The sequence below is a fragment of the Lolium rigidum genome, chromosome 3, assembly GCF_022539505.1.
Source record: "Lolium rigidum isolate FL_2022 chromosome 3, APGP_CSIRO_Lrig_0.1, whole genome shotgun sequence".
Classification (NCBI taxonomy): domain Eukaryota; kingdom Viridiplantae; phylum Streptophyta; class Magnoliopsida; order Poales; family Poaceae; genus Lolium; species Lolium rigidum.
This window is the reverse complement of record NC_061510.1, coordinates 233176704-233192725: the sequence shown is the minus strand read 5'-3', so window position 1 is coordinate 233192725 and position 16022 is coordinate 233176704.

Below are 16022 nucleotides of genomic sequence, written 5' to 3'. Positions count from 1 at the left end.
TAAAGCAAGACAAAAACAAAGTAAAGAGATTGAGAAGTGGAGACTCCCTTGCAGCGTGTCTTGATCTCCCCGGCAACGGCGCCGTAAAATATGCTTGATGGCGTGTATTTCACACGTTCGTTGGGCAACCCCAAGAGGAAGGTATGATGCGCACAGCAAGCAAGTTTTCCCTCGAAAGAAACCAAGGTTTATCGAACCAGGAGGAGCCAAGAAGCACGTTGAAGGTTGATGGCGGCGAGATGTAGTGCGGCGCAACACCGGAGATTCCGGCGCCAACGTGGAACCTGCACAACACAACCAAGCTACTTTGCCCCAACGAAACAGATGAGGTTGTCAATCTCACCGGCTTGCTCGTAACAAAGGATTAACCGTATTGTGTGGAAGATGATTGTTTGCAGAGAAAACAGTAGAACAAGTATTGCAGTAGATTGTATTTCAAGTAAAGAGAATTGGACCGGGGTCCACAGCTCACTAGAGGTGTCTCTCCCATAAGACGAACAAGCATGTTGGGTGAACAAATTACGGTTGGGCAATTGACAAATAAAGAGAGCATGACAATGCACATACATATCATGATGAGTATAGTGAGATTTAATTGGGCATTACGACAAAGTACATAGACCGCCATCCAACTGCATCTATGCCTAAAAAGTCCACCTTCAGGTTATCATCCGAACCCCCTCCAGTATTAAGTTGCAAACAACAGACAATTGCATTAAGTATGGTGCGTAATGTAATCAACAACTACATCCTTAGACATAGCATCAATGTTTTATCCCTAGTGGCAACAGCACAACACAACCTTAGAACTTTCGTCACTCGTCCCGTGTGTCAATGCGGCATGAACCCACTATCGAGCATAAGTACTCCCTCTTGGAGTTAAAAGCATCTACTTGGCCGAGCATCTACTAATAACGGAGAGCATGCAAGATCATAAACAACACATAAGCATAACTTTGATAATCAACATAACAAGTATTCTCTATTCATCGGATCCCAACAAACGCAACATATAGAATTACATATAGATGATCTTGATCATGATAGGCAGCTCACAAGATCCGACAATGATAGCACAATGGGGAGAAGACAACCATCTAGCTACCGCTATGGACCCATAGTCCAGGGGTAGACTACTCACTCATCACTCCGGAGGCGACCATGGCGGTGTAGAGTCCTCCGGGAGATGATTCCCCTCTCCGGCAGGGTGCCGGAGGCGATCTCCGAGATCCCCCGAGATGGGATCGGCGGCGACGGCGTCTCGCAATGTTTTCCGTATCGTGGCTCTCGGTACTGGGGGTTTCGTCACGGAGGCTATTTGTAGGCGGAAGGGCAAGTCAAGAGGCGGCACAGGGGGCCCACACCACAGGCCGGCGCGGCCAAGGGGGGGCCGCGCCGCCCTAGGGTTTGGCGCCCCTGTGGCCCCTCTTCGTCTCTCCTTCGGACTTCTGGAAGCTTCGTGAGAAAATAGGCCTCTGGGGCTTTTATTTCGTCCAATTCCGAGAATATTTCTTTACTAGGATTTCGAAACCAAAAACAACGAGAAAACAGCAATCGGCACTTCGGCATCTTGTTAATAGGTTAGTTCCAGAAAATGCACGAATATGACATAAAGTGTGCATAAAACATGTAGATAACATCAATAATGTGGCATGGAACACAAGAAATTATCGATACGTTGGAGACGTATCACCCGCCGCACACCAGCTCTCGATCTCGTTCGGAAAATAGTTGGCTTGGGCTACCTCGTACAGTCGTACCCCACGACCACGGAAGGGCAAAAACCGTCAACGTAAAAAGAAAAAGAAAAATACATCACGACTGTGCGGAAGGCTGGGCCGCAAAAGGTTCAGGGGCATGCTCCGGCTGGGTGAATCGATCCGGGTGTAGAATTACTTATTCTACACCCAGGGTGTCTAATAGAGTTTCTATATATATATATATATATATATATATATATATATATATATATATATATATATATATATATATAGGTCTGCTATTCTCGAACCGGTTCGAGAATAGCTATTCTCGAACCCTTTCTGAACTTCCCGCTGCATAGCATGTGAACTTCTCGACGGAACACTGAAATTCTATGTTTTGGCGGACAATGTCCTGAGGGTGATTTACGAACCGTTTATCAGAATGATGCATATGATATACCGTTGGAAAGCTATGAAATTTTCGCAACTTTTTCGTGTAGAAACTGTTCCCAAATTCGTAACAGTATAAAAATAATTTCAAACATACTAAACTCTATTTCGCGGAATTCAAAGTTTTCGTACAGTTGTTTGGCTGTAATTTTCGAACAGTTTGTTGCATTGATGCATGCGATATACCATTTCAAAGGTATGAAAAATGCGCATATGTTTCGTTCAGATTATTTTCCCAATATTTTGGCAGTTTAAGAGCAGTTTGAGAAATACTAAAATCTGTTTTCACGAACTTCTCCAATTTCGTACTGTTTTTGGGCCGCTGTTTTCAAACCATAAGTTGGATTGACATGTATGATACACCGTTAAAAACGTGTGGAAAATGCGCAAATATTTTGTTCTGAACACTTTTCCAAATAATTAGCGGTTTGAAAGTAATTTTATATATACTAAAAATAGAGATGGTCATCGGCACACAAACGGTTCGAAATTGGCGCGCCTTCGATAGTCGGGTGAGGAGGGCCGCCATGTTAGGGTGAAATTGAGCTCGTATTGTTGTCAATTACACAAGGAGGGGATCGATTTCGTCAATTGTAGCTCGTATGAATGAATTTATTAAGTAGGATTTCCGCCCGTGAAAAACAGAGTATGTGAACTGCCTCCTACATGCACGTGAACTTCAGACTAATCATTAGTGAACTTCCGGTCGCGAATTATGATAAGAATCTATGTTTTTTCTTTGAACTCGTGTTTTTGCATAGTATTTCAAAGTGGACTTTTGAGATTGTAAACATTGAACGAACTTCTGAAGCTAGGCGAACATAGGGCATATTCAAATATACAAAACTCTATTTTTCTCATAATCTGCAGTTTATGCGAGTGCACTTTAATGTTGAATGCAGTGAACTTATAATGGTCATAAGATGAACTTCTGTTTTATGTTTATACAAAACTGAATGGTGAACTTTTGTTTTATGTTTATATACAAAACTGAACTTCAAGACAATGAAACATTAAATTTTTTCCGGACTTCCAGGAATGAAAATAGTGAGCTTCTTTTTACCCCGTGGGTGAATTGAATTACTTTGGCATAATAAGTGTATTATCTAAAATAGACCATTCGAACTTTTAAACATATAAAGTGTACTCTCGTTACAACAAAACTGAACTTCAACCAAAAATTGAATTTCACATGGAAGTAAATAAATATGTGCACTATAGACCAAACGGATGAGCTGTCTAAAATAAACATGCGTACCACAAAAAATTATGGTATGGTCATGTACCGTAGGAAATCAAATTTGTGAACAAACAAAAGAGTAGCCTCCCCACTGTTAGAATTGGAACTTCCCGTCAAATGAATCTGAACCTCAAACCTGCACCGTGCCTTTCAGAAGAGAATGAACTTTCGGTGAAAAGTTTCGACAAAGTTCTTGACAAAAGTGGACTTCATATGTATACGTGAACCTCCTAATATCTGCAAAGTACTAATGTGAACTTTGAACTCTTAGTGAACTTCACGTTAGATGGGGAAAGTTTACATTCCCCAAACACAACAAATCTCTACAACGTCCATGCTTTAAAATTAGCAACTACAAAGTACAATTTACATTCCCCGGACACTACAGGGAGTACATTTTTTCCTGAGCTTCGATGGAAAAAATACAAAAATGAAAACAAGCACAATATGGTTCAATGACTTCATCTAAAAGCAACTAAAATTTCAACAAACCATCTGAACTTCACATAAGATAGGATATCTGAACTTTACTGTTATCTTAACTGAACTTCACATCACGTTTTCTCTCTGAACCTCTCAGCTCTCTGTCCGGCATGAGGGGTGTCACAAGTTCACAAAAAAAAGAGTTTCAGCTCTCACGAGCAGTTGCTCAACAGGTAACACAAAAAAAATGTTTGCCCCTGGTACTGAGATGGTGAGCTCTGTAATATATTCGAAAACGTAGCTACATCGTGGCAGGCAAGTACTTGCGTCTCCAAGGTTGCGGCAAATGCCTTCGTCAACACGCAATGGCTGGAGCTCAAACCTTATAGAAGGCGCACATGCGCACGACCCTAAGGTGGTTCCTAGGGTCGTGTGGCCTGGTCTGGGGCACACTATCTAAGAGTAGCTCACGGGCGCCTGCAGCAGAGCAAAGCCAACGACTGCTCGATAGAACCTGAGAAAAAGAAAAAGATCAGATAAACACACCATGTTTGCATTAAGAAAATAATCACTTGACCAACTTAGTTAAGTATATATGATGTAAAAGAAGAATTCTTAAACTACCAAAGCGCTAGAATAACTTAGTGGGAAAATAGCAATTGTGTAACTTCATCTGCGGAAATTCCACCAGCAAGATTGTTTTAGCTCATGTCACTTATTAGAATTTTTGTTCCAAATGGTTGTCAACTGAACTTCCACAGAAAACAAGGTTGATAACAAGAAATGATGAACTCTTAGATAGAAAAAGGGGGAACTTCCTGCACTGACTGAGTGAACTCCTGTTTTATTATACAATAACCTAGCAAAACATGATAAGTGCAATGCCTGCGTTCCAGTCCTTAAAAAATGTTTTGATATGGAGGCAATAAACTTCTAACAAAAGAAAGAACTTCTCGTGATAGACCAAATGAACTCCCTGACACATGGACTATAATATCAGACTAGGGATTATTGTTGTCCAAAGCAGTCCTTGGTTCCCTGGTAGTTCAGAAGGGATAATATAGGTTTAGCTTTGTGTCATTCAAAGTAAAGATCTGACTGTTGTGGGAACATCATCTAACTCCGCTGAACTAGACTGTTGCTGTCTGCTGAAGTGAACTGTTGCTTGCTACTCCACGTTCTGATGTATTCTCGCGTGAGTTCCTTTCTCTTGGCAAGCTGATCACCAATCTGTTCTGATCACCATGACTTGTGAAGTTATATAGCAGAGCGAAACAACTAGCACGGTTTAGTATTTTTATTGACTAGACTCGATCAGCATACAATTAACAGGTGTAAAGAAGCTGAATGTGTTTTCTCCATCAGTAGGTAACCTGATGGATGAACAAAATGTGAACCTTTCCCTCGTGGGTGAATCAGACCCTTTTTTGCTGAAAGAAATGAATATCTGCACTATAACAATTGAACTTCTAAAAAATAAAGTGAACTCTCCCGTCGATAAAACTAAACTTCGACAAAAAAATTTGACTTTCACAAGGAACTAAATAAACAAGTTCATATCTAAACCTAATGGATGAACTAAATAGCAAGTAGCAAGAGATGTAAACTTCATGAATTAGGGGAAGTGAACTACAAGGATTAGAAGAAATGAACTTCACATACTGCACTCGTCCTGGCAATGCTCCTGAGAGAATATCGTCGGCATCCTGTAGCTGCTCGAGTATTTGCACAAACGCAAACTAATTTCCTGCCAACAGAGAATGAACTTTAGGACAGGTAAAAGCGAACCTCCTGAATTTTTTTTATTGTAGAATTAACATGTTGTCAGACATACATCAACATATAAATGAATAGTTGAACTCCTAGGCGAGAAAAAAATGAAAATAGCAGTAGATGTGAACTTCGCAAATTAATAGAAGTGAGCTTCACAAACTTCTCAAATAAAGAACCGTTGTAGCTTAACTAGTGAACTTCCTATTTTTCCACAATTTTTTACGGTAAATAGAACTTCTATTCCAGGTCAAAAAAAAAAGTGGGTGTACACTGCTCTGTTTCTCACATTCAGTGTCCATCATCGTTTCATACCATTATATACATCCGTATATGCACTTGGTTTTACTAACAGACTAGTTTATACATACATGGATGAAAGGGCTGTATGAAGCAATGGCATGCAAATGCTTGTTGGGAGACAAACTAAGAAATAAACAGGAAATGGCAAACATGAGTTGGACGACTGTGGGTTACCATGAATTGTAATTAACTCTAGCTTGTGTTGGACTTCTTTTTAACTGCAATCTATGATTTTTTTAACTGGACTTATCATATTTTTAATGAGCTTCTAGCTCTGGCATAGTGAAATCTTTGACAACATATAACAATTTACTGAGAAAGAAAATGAACTTCAGCAACAGACAAGGTGCACTTCAGGACCAAAACTAAAACTCGAGAATATGCACTTCTATTTTGGGATCATCTCACTGCTAGGAAAACTAAAAGTGCACTCCACTAGATAATTCTTTTGATTGATCATTTTTAGCCAGATACAAACACTTCTATTTCACATCAGTGGCATCACTAGTATGCAGCAACGATAACAGTAGTTCACATCAGCGGGAGCATAAGTTCACTTGAGTACCTGCATGAACCTGGTGCTAGAGGGAGTTCGGAGCGACGCTCGCCGGAGTGCTGCCATGTGCCCCAGGCGGGGCGACGCGGGTCAACGACGGCAGAAGCAACCCGGGCCGTTGGTGGAGCACGGCACCCGGGACGGGAGGCGGGCGGCGATGGCGCGCGGGGCCGGGGGCGGAAGGCGGCGGCGCGCGGGACGGAAGGTGGAAGGCGGCAGCATACTAGTGACAAACAACAACAAACTGAAGCTGCAGTACTTTTCGAGAAGCAAAAACTGAACTACACGAAAAATAGAAAACGAACTTCTACGACAAATAAAGTACAGTCCTGATAATTAAGAATAAAAGTATTAATATTTTTGTTGGATAAAAGTGAACTTCACATGTGTACAAACTGAACGTCCTAACTAGAAATTGTGAAGTACCGGCACATCAATCAAAAAAGATATGGGCTAAAGAACAGCAAGATCAATCAGCAAGTACCGGCACATCAATCAGACTTTTGACCTGCCCTAAATACATAAGTGTACCACCAGAACTTCATTTTGTGAACTATGAAGGCATAGATAAGTTGCATCTCTGAATGCTAATTCTTTTGCAATACACAATTGATAATATGCAAAAGACTATGATGGCATAATTAAAATAGGTGAACTTCCCCTCATAGGCGAAGTGAACTTTTACTCGATAAAATAGTGAATTTCAGAAGATAAAGAAATATTTATATGTTCTTTATATGTTTATATGTTCTGGATCTATAGAGATCCAAGGCCATGCTTCCTCGTGTATATGCACACCGATTTCGCAACATAGTAAATCATTATTTCAACCTTTTTTATGCTACAAAATGGCATCAGATTAAGTAAATAGTATTCCAGAACTTACAACACAAGGACTACTCGCGTTGAACTACTGCACTTCCTGCATTTTTCTCGGAACTATTTCTTGGACTGAGCCAATCCAATACGATTGACTAGATCGTTCGATGAGGCAAGCTTGTGAGCTTCTGTACAAGAGGAACAAAGTAAAGGGAGGTGGACAGTTCAGAAGTAGCGGTTCAGAAATAGCATCAGAATTCTGAAAACATAAAGCAGTGCAACCGGTAGGGCATGCAGTTCAAAAGTAAAAGAAACAAACTCTGCAGCAGCAGTGTCGACACTGATGCAAAGGTTGTCCAGCAGGATGCAGTGCACATGTCGCCGCAAAGCATAGATCGGGAGTCGGCCTTTCGCAGTTCGGCACCCAATCGTAAGCTTCCATTCAGCGACAGAGGCTGCACATGTGGTAGTCTGGAGTTTTTTCTGCACAAATTAACAAGATTTTTACTTCTAGAAACTTTACTCGGCCAGTTTTTTATGCAGAGATAAACTTTTATGTACAGCTAGTGTAACACGCTGCATCCTCTAATGAGCTGAAGTTCAGAGATTTCGTAAAGAAAAACGTAGTTCACATATTAAAAGGGAAAAGCTCGATGCAGAAGAAGTTGTCGCGGTTCACATCAGAAATGCACTGGAGTGCACACCACCAAACATGATTCAGTTGGACTGAGCCAATCCAGGTCGATTGAATCGATTGATCGACGAGCTAGCTCATGTATAAGGAACAAAGCAAAAAAGGGGGCCTCTAGCTCAACAAAAACAGAGTGGCACTGGCCACACTATGCAGCCGGTCCTCCCTGCCCTCTGCTAAAAACAATAGCCGCTATAACTCATTCCCAGCTTGTGCAATGACATTAAAAGCAAAAAAGCACGACATCCTTTTAATATAAGTTTCAGTTTTCATAAACAGGAGCCAACCTAGCAATGAAACAAGGCGATAGTTACTTATACCTTCAGGAAATGCTCAAAATAATAGTTCAAATGATCTCCAATGAACATATCGTTTATATCTGTCATCCAGGTGATTGTCCTCGCTAAAGACCATCCTCTATTTTTTTTGTTTGACTTTCTGTTATTGTGTCAGACAACAATAATGTGAACCAAAAGAACAACCTGAAAATACAAAGTGAACTTGCGCCTATGAATAATGTGAACTAATGTTTTTAGTACCAGGCAGGTGAACAGAATAAAGTGAACTTGTCCCGATCCACATTGCAGTCTTCTTTTTATCGATGTAATACATAATGGAAACAAATTAAAAAGGGGGGCTCACTAGAAGAAACAACACGGCAGCTCAGAAACGGGCTGTTCAGATCACCCGATGGAGTGCCACAGCAGGTCGATTGGCCTGGCTCGACGGCCACGCTGGCCTGAGTGCCTGACTGAGACGAGACTGCAGCGAGCCTGGACCATGATGGGGCGGAGCTTGCCGGCCAACGCGCAGAGGTGGACGAGGCAGGGGATTGGAGAGGGGAGGGCAGCGGCAGACGGTGGCTGGCGCAGGAGGTTGGGGAAGGGCCGTGCGGGATTGCAAACCGTCCCCGTGTGGATCCCTCGTGACTGGATATGGACTCGCTGGTGGGCGTTGTGTTGGTGGTCTGGGAATTGGGAGGAGTACCGAAGTAGATGCAGAGGGAGTCCACGCCGGGCGCTCAATCGAGTCAAAGTCCCGCATCCGCGAGAATCGACGCTGGGAAGGGGATGGAAGGAGGGGTCAGCTACCGTGCAGGAGGCCGGGTGGCCGGTGAGGCAGGCGTGGAGGAGATCCGCGTCGCCAGAACAGGGGCAGCGCGGAGAAGCTCCTGGTCGACGGCCGCCGCGTAGCACATCGGCGTGATGGAGGAGCACCTGGCCGACAGCCGTCTGGGGAAGAAGGTGAGGCGGGATTAGGGCCGGGTGCGCAGCCGGGGGAAGAAGGTGAGGCGGGATTAGGGCCAGATGCGCAGTGCTCGTGGGGAAGTTCGGACAGTTCGGTAAGGGGTAGGTGGGAGGAAGGAGATCTAGTTCAGGTAGGAAGGTTTTTCTGGTGGATGGGGGTTCGAGAATAGCTATTCTAGAACCCCTCTTAGGGGGGTTCAAGAATAGTTGGGCTCTATATATATATATATATATATATATATATATATATATATATATATATATATATATCGACGCGGATTTTATGACCTGGTGGCTAGCTGTGCACACATGCCCAGCCGTTGGATATAGGGAGCATGATTGAGATGTGGTGCATAAGGATACTTCACAAAATTTTCGGTAGCTAACGGCGGTATGCATGTCCGTCACCGAACGAAAGCAAAATTGCATTGGTTAAAAACAACGCGTGTTGTTTCATGAATTTTTGCGCCGTGAGCTAGCTCGCGTTGCTAAGTTGCATGAGAGACAGGCTGTGGAACAAAATAGCACACAGTACCTATCGTGGTTGACAAAAGCAAACACCCCATAAAAAACATGGTACACAGCATACACGCCTTCTTCTGTCTGACCCGGCACCAATCTGCTACGATTCTTCCTTGACATCCTCTTGTTAGTCAACCAAAACAATCCCACTCCCCCCGTCACGCTCTTTACAAAAGCGCATACATGTTTAAAAACATGACGAAGGCGCTACAAAAAATTTTTTCTCGCTACATAGAAGTTGATCCGCTAATATTTTTTATTGCCGTGCTAGTGTTAGTCTGCTTTGGCTGACGTACAACAAAAGTCGTTGGCTAGTTCCATTTGATATGCTCGTGTTAATCAGAAAAAACACATAGTCCTTCACACCCTATACAAGAGGGCACACGTCTTAAAAAAAGATGCGAGGTACAGCACACACCGTTTTTTGTCCTGCTAGCTTGCGTCGATCTGCAAAGATGTACCCTTGGCACGCGTGTGTTAATGTGTGTTGCGTGACGCGCCGATGATTCGCCTCATGGTTTCATCTCCTTAGCCTAAAAAACATATCTGGCAGTGAAGGTTGACCTTACCAAAGCAACCCGAGGAACCAAGTTCACCATCTAGCTCATTTCCGGTTACTTCTTCTCCATGGCAGATGCATCCGCCGGCGAAAGGTAATCTCCTCCCCCACCCCCCTGCCCGATGGAGTTCTGTTATAGGCAAATGCCTTACTTGCCAGTTTTAGATCTGACGTGTGGTGATCCCGTTTTCTACATGAAGTTTTCCTATCGGGCCCTGCCTGCCATCTTCTTGGAACTATGGGGCAGTCGAGATCGCCCTTCGAGGAGCTGCAAGCAAACCTGGGGAGTTCATATTCAAACCGACAGAGGGACAGGTTTTCCAGACGCTAGAAGAAGCATATGAGTTCTTCAACATGTATTCTTGGGAGGTTGGATTTGGCATACGATATGGCCGTAGCCGGATTAATGCAGCCAAAACAAAGACTAGACAAGACCTTATTTGTTCTTGCCAGGTTAGTATATGGAACACAAGGCATTGATAATTTTCATTGTTTGTGTTCTGTTGTATATCTCGTTGGACCGTTTTGTTCCGGACTATCATTACGTTTTATGTGTCTTTGCTATTTACTTTTTCATGTACCAGGGCAAAGACAATGGGGAGATGAGCCGTTCCGCCGTGTGTGACTGTCCCCGCATAATGTCGTTGCTCCGAGGAGACGATGAATCGTGGTATGTTAAGCGTTTATGCGAAGAACACAACCACCCCATGTCGGTATCTTGTGGTGAGAAACGTCGGTGGCCATCTCACGGTCGGATCGACGGCAAGCACGCGGGAGCTTATTCGCCACTTGCGCGGTAACAATGTCCAGCTCTCTAGAGTTTGTTCGATAGTGGGGTCAGTTCATCATAATGATTCATATGTCCCATTTAGCCGGCAGTCCGTCCGCACGTTGTGTGCAAAATTAGCCCGAGGAATCGATAGAGGGTGATATTGCAAAAACACTAGAGGTGTTTGGTAGGATAAGATTAAGGGACCCGGGATTTGTTGTAGCGATGGATGTAGATGACAAGAAAAGAGTTAGGTCGCTATTATTCGCCCACGGTTCTAGCCGGGTTGATTATTCATCTTTTGGAGATGTTGTCACGTTTGATACCACATATAGGACGAACCTTTACAATTTGCCATTTGGGTTGTTCGTCGGCGTGAACCACCACTTCCAGAGTATAATTTTTGGGGGCGTACTATTGACCGAAGAGACGACGGAAGCGTTCAAGTGGACATTTCGCAATTTTGTTGTTGCCATGGGTGGGGAAGCACCTCAAACTATTTTGACAAGTTAGCTTTTTTGTTGTCGTCTCGTGAACTTTTGAGTACCTTTAAAAACTCGTAATGCATATTTAAATTGCCCCTTTTTTACTAGATAACAAACGGTTTTCCTTCTTTCAACAACAGCACCGGTGCCATCGGATGAGGGTTGCTATTGATTCAGAGTTGCCGGACACTCGGCACCGGTGGTGCAAATGGCACGTCCCGCGAAAGCGAAGGAATCGCTAGGCCCCGTGTACGACAAAAACTCTGTTTTCAAGAGAGAACCGCATGAACCTGCTCGACCAAATTGTTGATGTTGAAGAATTCGAGACAAGGTGGGCCGAGATCGTTTCGGCAATGGTCTTGGTGATAACGAGTTTCTTGCCGAGGCGTACGAAAATAGGGAGATGTGGGCGAAGCCTTATTTTTCGGATACATTTTGCGCCGGCATGACTAGCACACAGCGTAGCGAGAGTGCAAACCATGTATTGAAGACGTACATACCTCGGTCAGCACCGATGCACTTGTTTGTCACCCAATATGATCGGTTAATTACGAGACCGTGTAGCGGATGTGGGTCGTGAAGAGCATGCTACAAAAGCTGGTGAGACCTCTCAAGACAACTGTTCTTTCTGTTGTCAATCACGAATGCTTTGCGTGACTTTCTACATTTTTTGTTTCCTTTGTGACTCGAACATGAAAGGTGGTGTTGGATCTGCTAACCATGTCATATATGTTTTATCCGTTTGTAGGTGAACTACCTCCTGCGTACCGGTGTCCCAATTGAGCGACACGCCACTAGTGTTTACACTAGAGCGATGTTCGAGCGTTTTTTTAGGGAGCTTTTCCGCGCTGGGGCTCTCGTATGTAGAGAAAGTGAAGAAGCTAACAGGTTCATTGTGACTTACGCTTGCTCTTCGAGCTCATCAGTAAGTGGCGAAAGGAGTTCATTGTAACGACAGATGCGGAGAAAACCGACTACCGGTGCATTTGCAAATCCTTCGAACACTGTGGCATGCCGTGCAGGCACGTGCTGAAGGTAACAGTAATAACTTCAATCAGAATGCAAAAATACCTACATTCTATTTTGTTGTTTTCAGCGTTGTGTACTAACACTTTTTTGACGTTCTTTGCAGGTGCTTGTCCACACCGGCGCGTGCGAGCTCCCTGCTGGATTGTTGAAGAAGAGATGGAGCATATCCGCTAGGGATGGCGCGGTGTGCAATATCCCTGGTTACGGTGACGCTCGCTGCCCGAGGAGCCGATGCCGCGTCCATGCACGGTATGTTGCACGCTGCTGCAATGGAGTTGGTTGGCATGGGCACCAACTCTAGACAGGCATTTGAGATAGCCGTGGATTACATCAGCCATGCGAAGGCTGCTGTGTCGGCGATTACTGTTAAGGACCCGGTTCAGAGTCTTCTGGATGCTCAAAATGCCCCTGCATGTGGTATGGAGAAGCTGAATGTCGACCCATCTGTAGCAGCGCCACCGCGAGTTCGTTCTCGAGGAAGGCCGAAGGAGCTGAGGTACAAGTCCCCTATCGAATCACCAGGATCGCGCAAACGGGCTGTTGCAGACAGCAGTCGTAGCCTAGAAGATGATCGTCCTAGACGGTCATCCCGATTCCCGAAGACAGGGGTGTACATTGTTGAACATTGTGGATCTTGTGGTTCCACGCAAGCACCGGTCATCGGAGTGTTCCGTTAATCGCTTGCCGGAGGAATTTACTGCCACGCGGAGGAGGTGCAAGAGTTGTGGCGAAATTGGGCATAACCGTTCGACATGCGGGCGGAAGTCCACCTACACCCCCAAAATGTAGCTTATCGTTTACCTTATGTTTCACTGCCAAAAAATAGTTTCGTTGGCAAAATATGTATTTCCACGAATGGAACTCTTTGTTTTTTGTGTTTTGCTTAAAAGCTGTGCTCGCATGTGCTCCGGTGTCCACCCCATGGCGAACGACCTTTGGGTGAAAAACACATTGACGTTCAAGGTTACCCGATGCCCCTTCGGCTATGTGTAAAGCGGGGCGCGCGGTTGCATTTGTACGGTTTTCCGTATATACGCGGTTTGCGACGTGGCCAGCAACGTGGCAAGGAAGAGGAGGCGTCGGTGACGTGCAGCCGGACGTGGCTAGGGAGCGAAACCGTCGGGGATATAAAAGCCTTCCGTCTGGCACGCCCGCTGCCATTTCCCCCCGTTCCCCATCTTCTCCCTGTCGCTCACTCCGCCAAAAAACCCGCCTCCCTCTCCCTCGCTCCGCCCGCCGGTAGATTAGGTGTTAGATCGTCGGCGATCCTGTAGATCCGTACGCGATGGATGCCTGGGGAGCTGCCGCGGATGATGTGAAGACGGTTGCGGTGGTGGAAGTTGATCCATCGGCGCAGGCTGTTGGAGGGGGAAGCTGTGCTGGAGTGCCGGCGGTCGCTGCGAGGACCACCGCCGTGGAGACCTCCATCATCGGGCCGTTGGTCGTCGGCACGGTGGCGGCTGCAACGGCCGATGTGGATGCGGGCGGAGATGCTGCCGCAGCGGTGAAGGCGGCGTCGGATCTTGTGGAGGAGGCTTCATCCTCCTCGGCGGTGAAGACGGTGGCGGATCCGGTGGCCGCTCCGGCCGCCGGCGACGTCGGTGAGGTGCAGGCGGACATGCGGATGGAGGTAACTTCTCTGTCCCTTTGTTTTTGCTTTCGATTGAGCGGGTCTACAGCTTGCATGGTTGGAGTGCATTGGGGATGAGAATGACCTAGGAAGAACGATTGATTTACGTATGTTTTTAAAAAGCTTGAGAGCGATGGATCTTGGGCGTAGTCATTTTGCTGTAGAGGTATCTTGCTATGCTCGTAAAAATGTAAGAAAGAAATAGTGTGTGCCTATGATAGGATTTTTGTTGCAGCGGAGATTTCTGTATTTTCATATTTGTGTTGTGAATGCAATAACTAACCTAGCCCGTTGTATTGATTCGTGATTGATGGTGGGTATGAATTGCAGTATGGGTTGTAAGTGAGTACAAAAACAGTATTGTTGATTTGTTTCTCGATTCATGCTAGTTATGAGTTTCAATGTGGGTTACACGTAACATTTGGTGACATAGGATTACCTTAAAATTTGGTAGACTCACAATTATTGATACAGAAAAATTAAATTGATATATTCAATGCTTTGTCAACTCCTATCTAGATTAAGAAATCATTAACTACATTTTAAAGCTTGGTATTGATATGTTGCCTGGTACAAAAATAGCTTAAACTATGAAAATTAGTGATAGAAAACTTGCTTGTATGAGCATACATGTCTGCAAAGATATCAATGACAAATTGATGCTACTACGTAGCAAATTTTAGCACTGATGGTCCACTACCAAAATAAGAACAAAATGAATTATGTTCTCCATTTGTTGACAAGGGGAAAATTAGCGATGATGGGTCACTACCAATTAGCAAGATGGAGCTTGTTGAATTATTTGCAGTTGTGATGCATTGCTTAACAAAGCAGACAAAAATATAATTGCCTTTTCAATGATAACTTTGCATGATCAGTTAGTATGGAGTATAATGTAAGTTTGCATGATCAGTTAGTTCTGATACATTGCTTAACAGACCAGACAAAAATAATCCCCCGTCAATGATAACTTTGCATGATGGGGCGGACAAAAAACAATACCCTTGTCAAAGCATGATCAGTGCTAGGTGCTAGCGTAAATGTAGCTATAAAAAATAATTCCGTTACATGAATGGTCAGGTAGTTTGGATTATACATAAGATACAATGAAAGAATAATTAAGATGATCTATTTTGTATGCATGTTGTTTGGATGTTACTTTCCTTAAGATGATTACTGTGGTGACTTATATTATTACTATGAAGGCTGGTGAAGGTTCCAGGAAGCGAAAGCGCGATGAGGAGCAGCATGAGCCTCCTCCGGTCCATGAGCTAGAACCTGTCCCTCCTCCAATCCAGGAGGAGGAAGAACCTGTGCCAGCTCCACCAGTGCCAGCTCCACCAGTTCCAGCTCCACCAGTACCAGCTGCAGCAGTGCCAGCTCCACCAGTGCAAGCTCCACCAGTGCCAGCTCCACCAGTGCCAGCTCCACCTGTGCCTGCTCCACCAGTGCCAGCTCCACCAGTCCCTGCTCCATATGAGGAGTTGCAGGATTCAGATGGCTCCCTGGAGGTGAGCTATACAAGTTGTTATGTACCACTCGCATGTATTTCATTGTGTTTGGTTTGTATCTTGAATCATAACTTGTAGACTTTGTTGTTGTGCGGTATGACTCCCGAGATTCAGCCGAGTCCGTGGACAGCGAGGAACATTGGATCCTTCAAGAGGAAGGCTGCACGGAGGCTGGATGCTTGGGGCCTTCCCTTTCAAGAAGAGGGAAGTACTTCGTCCATGGCACAAGGTGAAGCCCGGGGATGGGAAGCTTAGTGGCCCGAGGCAGCACCGCGAGGAGCTAGCTCGGATCGGCACCTCCAAGCAGATTAGGGC